The sequence below is a fragment of the Fringilla coelebs genome (assembly GCF_963513975.1).
Source record: "Fringilla coelebs genome assembly, chromosome: 6".
Classification (NCBI taxonomy): domain Eukaryota; kingdom Metazoa; phylum Chordata; class Aves; order Passeriformes; family Fringillidae; genus Fringilla; species Fringilla coelebs.
The window spans coordinates 10,371,569-10,384,431 of record NC_140034.1 but is presented as its reverse complement, the minus strand read 5'-3'; positions in this window follow the sequence as shown (position 1 = coordinate 10,384,431).

The following is a 12,863-nucleotide window of genomic DNA, read 5'->3' as shown; positions in this document are numbered from 1 at the left end:
GAAGAACAACACCTTCACCTTGCAGTCAATGAAGGAGCCAAAGTTTTATCAAGTAGCACAGCTTGCTGAAGGTGAGTCCAGGGATGAAAAAGCCCCAACATAAAAAGCAGTAACGTATAGAGAGAAATAATCAACTGTGCACTCCTCATGCTGATCAAAAATCAAGGAGATGGAGGGGTGATGAGTCCTCCTAACCAGCTCCTGGTCAATCCTGATGCCAGAAGACGGGAGCGATGCATTTGACTTGGGGAAAAAATGCTGTAGGAAGCAAGAGGTGTTCCTGGAGTGCCCAGAGCTGTGCAGGTGGGTAACCAGCCTCCATGAACCTCCTCACTTGTGGGGACCTGGGAGTGCTCTCAGTTTTGCATGGCCAAGTTTGTGTGCCTGGGTGAAACATCTGCTCCAGACCTGTTCCAGGGAGAGGACAGGAGCGTGTGGGCTGGGGGAGAGACACAGGGAAGCCAGGCTCAGCAGCACAGGCATGGCTGGCTGCATCCTGGTCCGGGTCACTGAGAGAGAAGCCAGGAAGTGAAGGTGGCTGTGGTGTGTGGGTGGTGAGGATTGAGAGGTGATCGGTGAGGCCTTCCTGTTTATAACACCAAAAGGCTTTTCCTGGGCAAGGGGGTGGTTTTATCTGAATCACTGAAGGGGAACTGAGTGTTCCTGGTGGGAGGAAAAGTGGGAGAGCAGGTACCTGTCTGTTGTGAGAGCCTTTCTGGGGGCGTTCAGGGATGTGCACTGAGGAGCTGCAGAGCTTCACTAACGCAAAGCACTGACTGCTGCAGTTTCTTCTTTTTATTTTTACAGTCTTTTATGATACTGTCTCTGCCTTTGTTCCTTTTTTATTTCACCTCAGTGGGGTGGGACTGGGAAACAGAAAGAAGCAGTGGTATCGCTAATACCAGAAAACCTGTTCTGCAGGAAAACCTGCAGATGTGTGCAGGATGGGGAAGGAGCAGGCGCACTCATGACCCAACCTGCCCCGTACACGGAAGGCCAGAGGGTGATGGGGGATGACAGGCTCCTTCCTGTCTTTCCCCTTTCCCATGAACCCATTCTCAGCTCTAGGCAAAGAGGCCAGGTGCTGTTCAGGGCCTGACCTGATAACCTTCAAGGAGCAACGGGAAGGAAGGTGTCCTGCAAGGGACTTGCTCTGCTGTGGGGTCACACAGCCTGTGCCTTGGTCTAGGCTGGTCAGCAGCGGTGGATTTGGAGTTTATAAGGGAGATGCCTGTAGCTGTCAGAGGGCCATGCCCTGAGGAGGCACCTAGGTGTCACAGAAGCCACCAGCGCTGGCAATTTTCTGTGACCTACTTTTCCTCCCAAAATTCTATTTGGTGACACTGGCAAAGACCCATTCCTCAGGAACGTCCCCAGAAACGTCCCCAAGGCTGCAGGAGGGATCCCAGGGTCTGACCTTGCTCCCCCCATCACCGCGACACACGCACAACCCCTCAGCACCGTGCTGGGACACAGCCCAGGCGGGCAGGCAGGACGGGGAGGGCACAGGGGCACATTTTGACCCGCCACGAGGCCTGGGTGCCACCTGTGACCCCGAGCATCCGCCGCTCTCGCCGGGGCAGGGTTGCGTGGGGCGCAGGGATCGTGGATCGTGGCCGAGGTCGTGGCGAGGAATGTGGGATCAGGCTGGGGGAGCGGGAACTGGCTGGGCTCCGGCTGGGGCCGGGCACTGGCGCGCCTGCGGGGAGTGGCGAGGCAATGCGGGATCCCGGGAGTGCGGGGTGCCAGGGATGCAGGATACCGGGAGCGCGGGGCGCCGGGGTTAGTGCGGGGTACCGGGAGTGCAGAATTCCAGGAGTGCGGGGTGCCGGGAGTGCGGGGTGCCGGGAGTGCGGGATCTCGGGAGTGCGGGGTGCCGGGAGTGCGGGGTGCCGGGGTTAGTGCGGGGTACCGGGAGTGCAGAATTCCAGGAGTGCGGGGTCCCGGCGAGGCTCACACACGCCAGGGACACCCCCCGGCCCCCGCCCCGGCCCGCCCGCCCGAAGCGAAGTGGCCGCCAGGGGGAGCCCGCGCGCCGGCAGCGCCGCCCCGGCCCAGAGCGGCCCCGAGGCGGGGACAGACCCGGGGGGACGAAAGGGAGAAAAGAGAATAAAAATATAAACCAAACCAAACAAACAAAACCCCCCAAAAATAAAAACAAGGGAAAAAATAAAGAAAAGCACGAGGAAAAAGAAAAGGAAAATCACCGAAAAAATCCTGCTGCTTCCAATTATCACCCTCCTGAATATTGTTCTACTGAACACAGATCTACCAGGGTTGCACTTCTCCCTCCCAGCACCGCTGAGCTCACGTTGCCTGATGCACCTTTTTGGGGAATAAGTGCAAAACTCTCGTGTTGGATGGAAAGGGGGTTCCCAGCCTTGCACCTGCCCCTGCTGGGGTCACAGCTGCCCCTGCTGGGTGACAGCTGCTGCAGGGCCCCAAGAGGTGTGCGGAGCCTTGGCACAGGGAGGTGGCACAGTGGCTGCCTTGTCACCCTCTGCCCCACGGTGGCTTGGTCATTGCAGTGAGGGAGATCCTCTCTGGAAGGAAGAAGTGGGGAGCCATGTGATGGGGAAGGGCATGAGGGAAGGGAAAATAATGCTATATTGAAAGCACTGTCAAGAAAATACTTGAGAGAGAGAGAGGGAGAGCTGCAGCTGTCTCTCTGCCACACACAGTCCATGGGTACATCCATGTCACACTCAGGGACAACTTGCTTTTTTTTACATTCTCCAACCTGTGTCCATCAGGATGCTCTTAAAACCCTGGTCCATGTAATCCCAGTGCACATGCTTTGAGGGCAAAGTGACGCCTTTGGCATCATTGGAGGAAATATTCAGGCCACACTTACAGCCTGCTTACCCTCAGCAGCACTTTTGCCTGCAGGAACAAACTACCTCACCTCCACATCTGTGTGTTACCTGACTCATTCCCAGTGACAAGTCTTGTAATGAGCCATTTCACCAGCTGCACTCACCCAAATGCCATGTGAGGAGATCCTGCACACACAGCCAGCTGCTGCTTTGCCTGCATGGATGCCTGCCCTGCCCTGCTGATGATCTTGGCAGTTCCTCCAGCACGGGATGTGTGCTGGGAAGAAGATGATGGCCTCTCTGATGCAGCAGTGACTCACCATGCAGCTCCATGGCCTCCCCTCCATCTGCATTTCTGGTACCCAGGATGCTGTAATTAAACACCTCTGAAGAGCTGTGTTAGCATGGACATACCCAGAGCTGCAGGGAGCCACAGAGAAAATAAAACTGATGGCAACACCATCCAGCTCCTGCTCAGCAGTCCAATGGGGGGAATCTGAGAATCCATTTATTTTTCTTCATTTTGCTCTGATGTTATTTTTCTGTGATCCTGTTGCTCGCAGCAAAACTGAAATGAAAAGCACAACAGCTAAGACTATCAGAAGTGCAGGAAGAGAGAGGTCCCCACATAATCCTGCCTCAAGCTGGTCCTGGGAAGCAGGGCTGAGCATCTTGGCTTTGCTTGGACAGTGAGGGAGGTGGTGCAGGGTTGTGGGATGGGTTGGTGGAGGCTGAGCTGTCCAAAATCTTGCTGTTGGCATCTGGCTGCATCCATGTGGCTCTATCAGGCAGGGTGAAAAGACAGACAAAGCTACTATCCAAAAAACATCTGCAAATCATCAGTGAGTGCACATCCACTCTTCCTGATAAATGAAGGCACCAGAGAGTTCTGTGTGTTTCTACAGATTTTTTTTTCCTGGACTTCCTAAATTCTTCAAAGACAAGCATAGGCTCCTTGTGGGAGGGCTTTAAGGTGACTGTCAGATAAGTGAATTTATGGCCTTGCAGGTGTCAGATTGCCTGGGTCAGATTAGGACAATTTGAATGTGTTTGAGCTCCTCTTGCTTGACAATTGTAATGTTAGATGCTCACAGAAAGGCTGGGTGGCCACAAGTCTCTCCGTGGGACCAGCTGGACACCACAGGCAAAAAGGCAGGTGAGGAATGATCCTGCACCTGTGTGATGGATCTGCTTGCAGGGACAGGGTGAAGACAGGGACTGGTGTCACCCTCAGCAGCACAGGGTGGCTCAGGAGGCTCCCTGCAGGCCCCTCCCCTCTGCTCCAGGGCTCTCCATCACACTTCTGCCCCCAGAGGGGGACAGCCAGATCCTGCAAATCTCAAGGTGGTCCCCACATTTCTAAGTAGATTTTTTTTTTTTTTTTTAACCAAAGCAGGAATATGATGAAAGTTGGGTCTCTGCATCCCAATTTTCTTGTTTGGCTCTGAAACATTAAAGCCTGGTCAGGGCCTTAAACAGTCCTTTGTTTAGGCTTTCTCAGGCAGGTAATTTCTCTGTGCTGGGGTGCTGATGGGGATGGCAGGTTCCCCCTCCCTGCTTTCCCCCCACCTCCTCAGTCTTTGATCACAGCAGCTCTGGAAACTAAGCTTTGAAAATACAGTCATTTCGTGGATGTGTTGATTAGGAAATGAAATTCCAAGAAGCAAATGACAGCCCAGCTGCACTGCCTGACTCTGCAAGGTTGGAGCTCCCCACCAGGAAATGTATTCTCATATTTTTTTGACACATCCAGGGTGTTGTATCATTAATAAAAAATGCAGACAGAACTTCTTAAGAGAAAATGACTTCCAAAGAAACTACCTTTCCCCCCCCTAGTTTCTCGTGTGAATCTGTAGGCTTCCTTGAAAACAGCTCAGTTCTTTCTCTCTTTTGCAGAGCAAAATGAAGCACAGATTTACCCCAGAGCAGTGTCTTCTGGACATACAGTAAGACCCCAGGGATTTGTTTCTCCTAGCAGGTTGCTAATCAAGGTTTCCAGCTTCATAGAAATTTGATTTTATTGGGGGACAGAGAGAAGATGTGGGCCTTCATAGTTAATTCTACAGAAAAATAACCCCAGCCTTGCAGGGCTGTGAGGACTGGATTCAGTCTAGTCCATCCAGGCTGGGATAGGGAGAGGTCCTACTGATGTGTCTGCCTCCACTGCAGCCATGATGCCATACACTGACTCCAAGTAAGACTTTCTTATTCAAACAACCCCAAATCCATCTCTGAAAAACAACTCTTTCTCCTTCCCTTCTGTATTAATAGCACTGGGTTTTTTGAGTGCTATTCTGAGCATATCAGCCCAGGGTGGGAGGGTGTTTTGGGGCTGATTCACCTCAATTTTGTTGCTGAGAAAGCAGGACATTCAACAAGGCTGATGGCAGAGGCTGGGCTGATTTGGTTTCAAAGTGGGTTCAAGGAGCTCCTGAGGCTTCTCAAGACTCACATAACTACTGCAGGGGGGAAAATCCAAAAAAGGCCATGCCATGTATGGGGCAGCCATGTATGGGGCTGAGGGGTGGTTCAGACCCACTGGAGGGTCACAGCTGCAGCAGCAAGTGGGACTTTGCAAGTGTCTAGATTTGCTTAATGTTTAATGTAAGGTTGTTTAAGAAGGCCTGAAAAGAAGATGAGGTATTTGGAAGAACCTTTCTTTTTGTGAGGAAGAAATACCTCTGCAGGAAAAAGATTGTTTGCTGGGACACAAAGGAGCGCTCAGTCCCTGGCTGGCAGTTCAGGCTTGTTGTGAAAATGTTATAAAGGGCCTTCCTGTAAAAGGCAGATCACTTTTTCCTGAATGCAAGGAGGAAAGAAGAGCCAGGGAAGCGATAAAAAGGAAACCTGTCAAAGCAACGCGCCAGGAAAAGCAGCTTTGCAGAAGTGCTTTGAAGGGCTGCACATGCTGTGACAGGGCATGTATCAGAGCCAGAGAGGCTAAAGCATGTAAGCTGAGAGATGATGCTGGCCTAGACATGAAGGGCCTTCTCCTACTCTTCCCTAGTTTGTATATCCAGAAATAACCAAGCAGACAGGGTCTGACTTCCAAACACTGTGAACAGAGGTAGACACCAACAGCCTTTATCCCCCAGCACAGAATGGTTAAAACTATTTCTCTCTCAATGAGCTGCCCCTTTTCCCTGGGTGCTGCTTTAAAATCACGAAAAAAACCCACCAAAAACAGGTCAGCCCTTACATCTGTAGCTCGTTCTGCACAAGACACCCCATTGGGAAGGGAGATTTACTGGTGATGGCAGGAAGTCCATTTAGAGCCCCCCAGCACTTGTGCTGCAGCAGCCCCTTTCCCTCCCACTGCTCCTGCCCATGGAGGCACTCCCACAGTGCCAGAGGCTCCCCCTGCAGTGGTGGGGATGCAGGCAGGAGTGGGGCTGCAGGTGGGGATGCAGAGTGGGGTGGGGTGGGAGCAGGCTGAGCAGCCCCAACCCTGACCACGTTCCCTTGGGGTATGAGGCTGCTCTGGTTCCTCCAGCTGGTTGCTCTCACCCGTCTCCATCTCTGTCCCCATCCTATCCCCATCCCCACAAAGAGCAGCTTGCAGGTGACATCTTTGACACCTCCAGCTGTCTTTCTGCACATTGCAGCTTTTCATCTCTGGCAGCTAATAGCAGAGTGCTGGGGGAAGGGAACATATGCCAAAGCAGCTCAGCTAAGGTGCCTTCTTACTAATCCCATTACCTGCCCCCCTAGCAAGAGAGGGGGTTTGATGTATGGCCAGGGAGGTACCAGAATATCTCCCCTCTCTCCATGAGGTAGGGGATGCTTTTGCCTCTGTGTGGGTTGCAGGAGGCAGATCCGAGAAGGGACAGGGAATGGAGCACTTCTGTGTGGAGGGATACCACAAAAAGCAGAGGCTGGACACAGCCAGAAGCACATGTTCCTGACAGAAGTGCCTCCGGGAGTGTGCGGGGTAGGCAGCTGCTGTGCAGCACGACAGGGCAGGAAGAAAGGCAGAGGCTGAATAGATCTGCAGGAAGAGCCGCCTTCCACCGCTGCTGCCTGCAGGGTATTTGCCGAAAGGACAGCCTGGGGCAATTAGAGGGCATGAAGCTTGGGCTCAGCTCAAGGAATCTTGCTCAGCTGCAGGCAATCTCACTCCCCTCTTCCAAACACCTTTTGTAGCTCGACAAGCTCTTAGCGATGTATCCCGTTAATGGCTGATCCTACACAGTGAATGCAGGTGTCAGGAATGCGTGATTCAGGCAGCAGCAGCAGCAGCAGCAGCAGCAGCAGCAAGGTGATGGCTTTGCATCCTAGGAGGAGAGGAGGTGTCCTGGTACCTTGGGGAGCCCAAAGCACGGTGAGAATATGAGCTGCCAGGTGATGCTGTCACCATCTCCAGGTCCTGTCTGCTCCCTCCTGAGCAGAGCTGCATCCTACCTCAGCCATGATTTCGAATGGAGCTGGTGCCAGGGCCTGGCTCTGGGGATGTGGCAGTAACAAGCTATGGTGCCAGTGGGGGCTTGGGAGATATGGCAGAGCAGTGATGGGGCTACCTGTGGGGCTTGGCCCATGAGCATCAAAACCCTCTTCTTGCCTTTTGCTGGCCAGCCTGACAGAAGCTGAGTAGCTGTGAAGGATGAACTGGTGGCCTTTTCCATCTCTCAGTGCACAAGAAAATATAACTTCTGCACCTTTTCCTAAAATACATGGGAGTGCCAAATGTGCAGGTCTGCTTCTCCAGAGCCTGGGGCTGTGTAACTGTTGGCTCTGCTGGGTGGCTGCTGGAAGGAGCTGAGGACCAGCCTGCACAGGAGAGACACAGACTCTCCAGGTTTGCTTTCCAGCTGGGGGAATCCCAACCTGTTTCTGCTTTCTTCTGATGGATAACTTTTCCATAACTCCTGCTTGTGTTTGGGACTCCTGAAACCCCTGCCAACAGTGTGTGCTTTCACCTTTGCCTGCCTGGAGCCCTTTGGCTCACTGGAGGAGTTACTACAGAGGGTTTTCCAGGGACTGTCCCCTTCCCTACTCTGCTTGCCACTCTCCAACTCATTGGCCAGAGAGGAGGCACGGGCATGCGTATGTTTCAGCATGTGTCTCTTTTTAATGCACTTATTTTTAGCTTGTTTTTGTGGCCCATAGAGGATTCCACAGGAAATCCTGCAGCCATGGGATCATGAAAAGCTCAGGTTCCCGATTGTGTTACATACGTTAACAGAGATGTGATCTATACAGGGTTTTTTAAAAAGCAGCTATAAATACTTCCTCCAGCTGCACCAATATCCCCTCGTCCCTCCTCTCTCCATGGCACCTGTTGACACTCGTGTACCCAGTTAAGATTGGCTGCTTCACAGGGAAGGGGAGCCCTGACTCTGGAGCCATCCCTCCCTGGCTGTCCAGTTTTGGAACACACCTTGGGCTGTCAAAATTTGCCAAACCCCAAACAGCCAACTCCCCTGATGGGTTTGCTTGGCCCAGCAGTGCTGTGGGGCAAGAGCCACAACAACCAGCCCCATATGGTATGGTGGCACTTTGCCATCTGAGCCCCAGGCAGCCTCAGGCTCCATCCAGGCAGCCCCATCACAGTGAGGAGGTTGTCATTTCTCAGTCCTGCTTCTTCCCAAGCCCAGGCTGGCCAGGGAAGCAGGGGTGTTGGTGTGCACACTCACATTTCATTCTGTAGCCATGGGGTGTGCTGCCAAGTGCATCATTTCCCTCCAGCTGTGGAAGCTGATGGCTCTTTCACACGACCCCTCCGACCCCTCCAGGCTCACCAGAAAGAGTAATGCCCGCAGGGCTGGCCTGTGTTTGTGAAATGTGCAGATATGCAGTAATGGAACTTGAGTTCATGGCAGTCAAGTGTGTGGGAGACCTCTGGGTCCTTTTGACTGGATGCAGAGGGGCTTTTCAACTGAGAGGCAGCTCTCAATCTCCTCGCTGCCTTTGAGCATTGTGGGGGAAAGGTGCTGCACAGGGTGCCCCAGAATAAGCTAGGACATGTCTGGAAGAGGCATCTGCTGGGAACATGTCCCTTTCATCACATGATACATGCAGCCTCCAAGCTCAACCCTGAAACACTTTTCCATGGAGAGAAAACCCCAGCAAGGTAAGAGGAAGCTGTGCCAGGGGCCATTCCATGCTTCCCTGCAAAGATGCCAGCCTGTGCACAGGGGACACTGCTGTGCAAAGTCCAGCTCCAAGCTGTGCATGTTTTTTCCCTGTCCATGTGTCATCATTCCTGGCTGCTGGTGAGTCAGCCCCTGGCCCTGCTGGGTGCCTCCACAGCAGCCCTGCTCTGCAGGAAATCTCAGCCATCAGGGGAGCCCATAACATAGGGGCTGCAGGCAGTGTTCCCCTTCCATGCTGGGAGGGAGCCAAGACTTTCTTAAAGGTTTGTTTATGCAGAAATTATTCAAATTTTCATTTGCCACTTTCTCCCCTATGCAAGAAGCCAATGCCATAACCCTCCACATTCCCCTGGTCCTGGATTTGCCTAAAGAGTCTATCCTGGAGCCAGAAGAGCTGTCTGATGAAACTTCAGTTGAACCTGAAACATGAAATATTGGCTGCACCATGAGATTTGATGTGGGAACTGAAAGATGTATTCAGTTCACAGTTAAAGCAATCAGAAATTTACCCCATCACTTGGAAACTCTTCTGATCCCCGCCTACACCCTCTCAAACTACACCTCTGAGTGTGCCACACTCCCAGGCTGGAAGCTGGGCTGTGTCCCTCTTTGCCAATGAGGAGGATGGATTGTAAGCTAAGCAAAGTCCTTCTGCCCAGTAGACCCTGCTGAGATCCCGACCTGGGTCCTGTACAAGGGGTTCAGACATGTCTTGTCAGCCCTGTCAGTATTGCTGTACTCCAGTAGACCCAGAGCTTGTACAGATGGGATGGCAGAAATCCAAGGAAAGGCTCATGATATCAGCTCAGAGAAGAGCAGAGAGGGGAAAATGGGGTTGTGCAGGCTCAGCTGATAGAGAAAAGGGCAAATTTAGAATCAGAAGAGAGAGGGTTAGAGGTAAATTAATTCTGTTTATGTAGATGACCTTCATCGATGGTTTGGTTGTCCAAAACACCACAGTGAAGCCCATCCTGGGGAAGATGCTGTCAAATAGTGTGGGACGCACCAGGACTGCCCTGGTCCTCTGACTGACCAAGGCCTCCTGGATCTGGAGAAGGTCTTGCCAGCAGGATCAAATATAAAGAGTGGAGGAAAAGGAACAGAAGTATTAGCTTTCTTCTGCCCTGCTCCTCCCAGGCTGTCACTTTAGTCAGGGCTCCTGACAACCCCTTCAGATGAAGTGTACTCCAGAAATGCATGCTGGGGTTATGTAAGACTCTGGTACCTTTGGTGACTCACACGCCTTGCCCTAACACGCCTTTCCCCAGAGCCGTTGTGTAACCTCACGGGGAAAGCATGCAGCAGCCAGCCCCAGCATGGGGAGCTGCTCTGGGATGGGCAGCCATGGCCCCAGAGATCTTCCTTCCAAGGAAAGGCAGACCCACTGACGGACCATCCCATCCCTCTCACACCTGGAGGCAAAGGAGTCCTGCTGCAGTGTTGGTGCTGCCACTGGAGGGATGGTCAGGAAGATGAAAAGTTTGAAATTTGTGAGACTAAAAAATTTGTGGTTTGCATCCAAACCTGTGGTTTTCCCTATTGTGTACTGTAGTGAAAGGTCTGCTAGTAATTGTAATTAAAGGATTCATTGGCAGGAGAACAGAAATAGGGATATCTTCTGCCCTTGTCCAGGAAGCCTTCTTCCTACAGTGAAGGAGCCTGAGCTTTCTCTCGTTTAAGCATGGAAACATCAGGATAGACTTTGCAGCCAGCAGGGGAAATACTGACTGTCCCTCTGGCACAAAATGAGGATCTGGCCTTTGAGCTCCTGGAACTTGTGGGCAAAGCAAGAGGCAGTGAAGGGTGCAAGCACCCAGGGGCAGCTGCATTGGAAGTGGGGACAATATTCCCAGCAGTGGGGTGGGGACAGAACAGCCCAAGGGTGTCAGGATGGATAAGCCCACAGGGGCAAATCACTTGTGTCTCTGTCTCAGTGTGAGAGGCTGTGAAGGAGAGGGACTGTGCCTGTGTACTGAGGAGCAGCCTTCCTGGGGCTCCTTGCACACAGGTCCAGTCTGCCATGTTTTGCCATCTCCTGGGACAGCCTCCCCAGCAGCACAGAGCAGAGGGCCTCAGCTTCCCTCCTATTCAGACTCTGCAGTTGCTGGAGTCCACACTTGCTGGGCACAACTATCAACTGGACAGCTGTACCTCAGCATTTTGTGTGGCTGTTGTTTGGTTTGGATTTTCACCCTGCCCATATTCTGTGTTTGAATGCATGTGCTGTGAGTCCAGCTCAAACACTTCAGCCCTCAAGGCAGCAGAGTTATGGCAATGTGGGTATGTTTGAGGAAGGCTGAGAACAGGCAAGCCAGCAGCCTCTGCCTCTCTGAACTCACAGTGCTGAGAAAGTTCAGACTTCCTCCTGCCTTCCACTTGTGTCTGTCAAAGAAGTGAGAGGCAAAGAACAGCATGTTGCAGGTTTGGTGCTGCCTTGTGACTTCAGGGCCAGCTCATCAGCTGGGACAAGTGAGGGTAACTGCCCTGAGGCAGTCTTGATGAGCAGGTATTTTCCTGACATCTTGCCAGTCCTTGATTCCTGTCCAGGACTCCACACCTACCCCAGCCTATCTTCTGGTGCAAAAGTGATAGGTTTGAATCATGCAATGGATTTACTGCCTGGCTCATAAGCTGAACTGAAAAATAAAGTTAAAGAAACTCGTTTAACTAAGGATCTGTTTTCCACTGTTTTGTAGCTCTGCAATGGAGTGATAACATACTAGAGCTGAGTCTTGGCTTCAGGACTCCACTTTTAGACTTGTATAAAATCACAGTAACACAGGCATCAGACTCATTATTTTTTATACAGTTATAAATTATACAATTTTGCCCCCTCAGTCCATAGCTAGAAATCACCACTTCCCACATACAGCATATGCAATGCTTTATTTTTAAAAAATAACTTCCATCTTTCTAAAGAGTAAAGGCAGAGCAAAAAAAAAATGAATTAATATGACCTATTATTAAGTTATGAAAAGCTTACAAGCCTACAAAACCATGCATGGACTCAGCTTCCTCAGGAAAGAGGGCAACTGCAAGGAATTTCAGAGCCAGCACCTTGCCTGATGGAAAGTAGAAGCCACTGACTTCAGCAGGAATGTCTGCTCCTAACTGCAGAATTGGTTCCCAGAATGGGCTCACCATGAAGCCCAGAGCTGGGGGAGTTGAAGGATATTCATGAGAAGCAAGCCAATTATTTTCCCCGATTAATAAGGCAGAATGATCCTCAAGCCGTGCTCCAATGGCTACAACCACATGGGCGCCAGGAACCAAGGCTGCAGGAACACGTCCTGCCTCTGCCAGCCTCGCAGGCTGCTCAGGCACAGGATGTCTCTGCTGACTGGCAGCACTGCCTGCTGTCACCATGGCACAGGGTTCTTTCTGTAAAACCTGCTTCAGACATATTTTGTCAGGCTCTAACCACCAGGGCTGGCCCTAGATATGCCAGCTGGCTGACACACCAGGAGATCTCAGTCAAGGTAGTTTGGCAAGGGCGAGGCTGGCAGATGACAGATTTGTCCCTGACCTTTTGGGATAGCTCTGGGATGAAGAGGTAAAGAGAAGAGATGTGGGCATCCTGGGACAGAAGGGGAACATCTGAGATGGGGTAGGATGGCTGATGAGGGGCAAGTTGGGATAAGGAACCAGGGGAAAGGAAGGACTGGACCTCAGAGGACATGGGACATCAGGAAAGAGAAGTCCCTTCTCCCCATTAGGTTGTGTCCTCAGCAATGTCTGGAGAGAATCACATGTTCCCACCTGTGTTTCTTCTCCTCCATCAGCTGGAACCTTCTAGTCCCATGTCTCACACTGGTTGACACTTTGTGGATGGCAGCCTTTCACTGGGACAAACACACTGCTAGATCCCAAACACACTACTAGATCCCCGGTGGCCTCTAAACTCTGGCTGTGCTGCTGGCCCTGTCACCCCCCAGGTGGGCCTGCTGGGGACTGC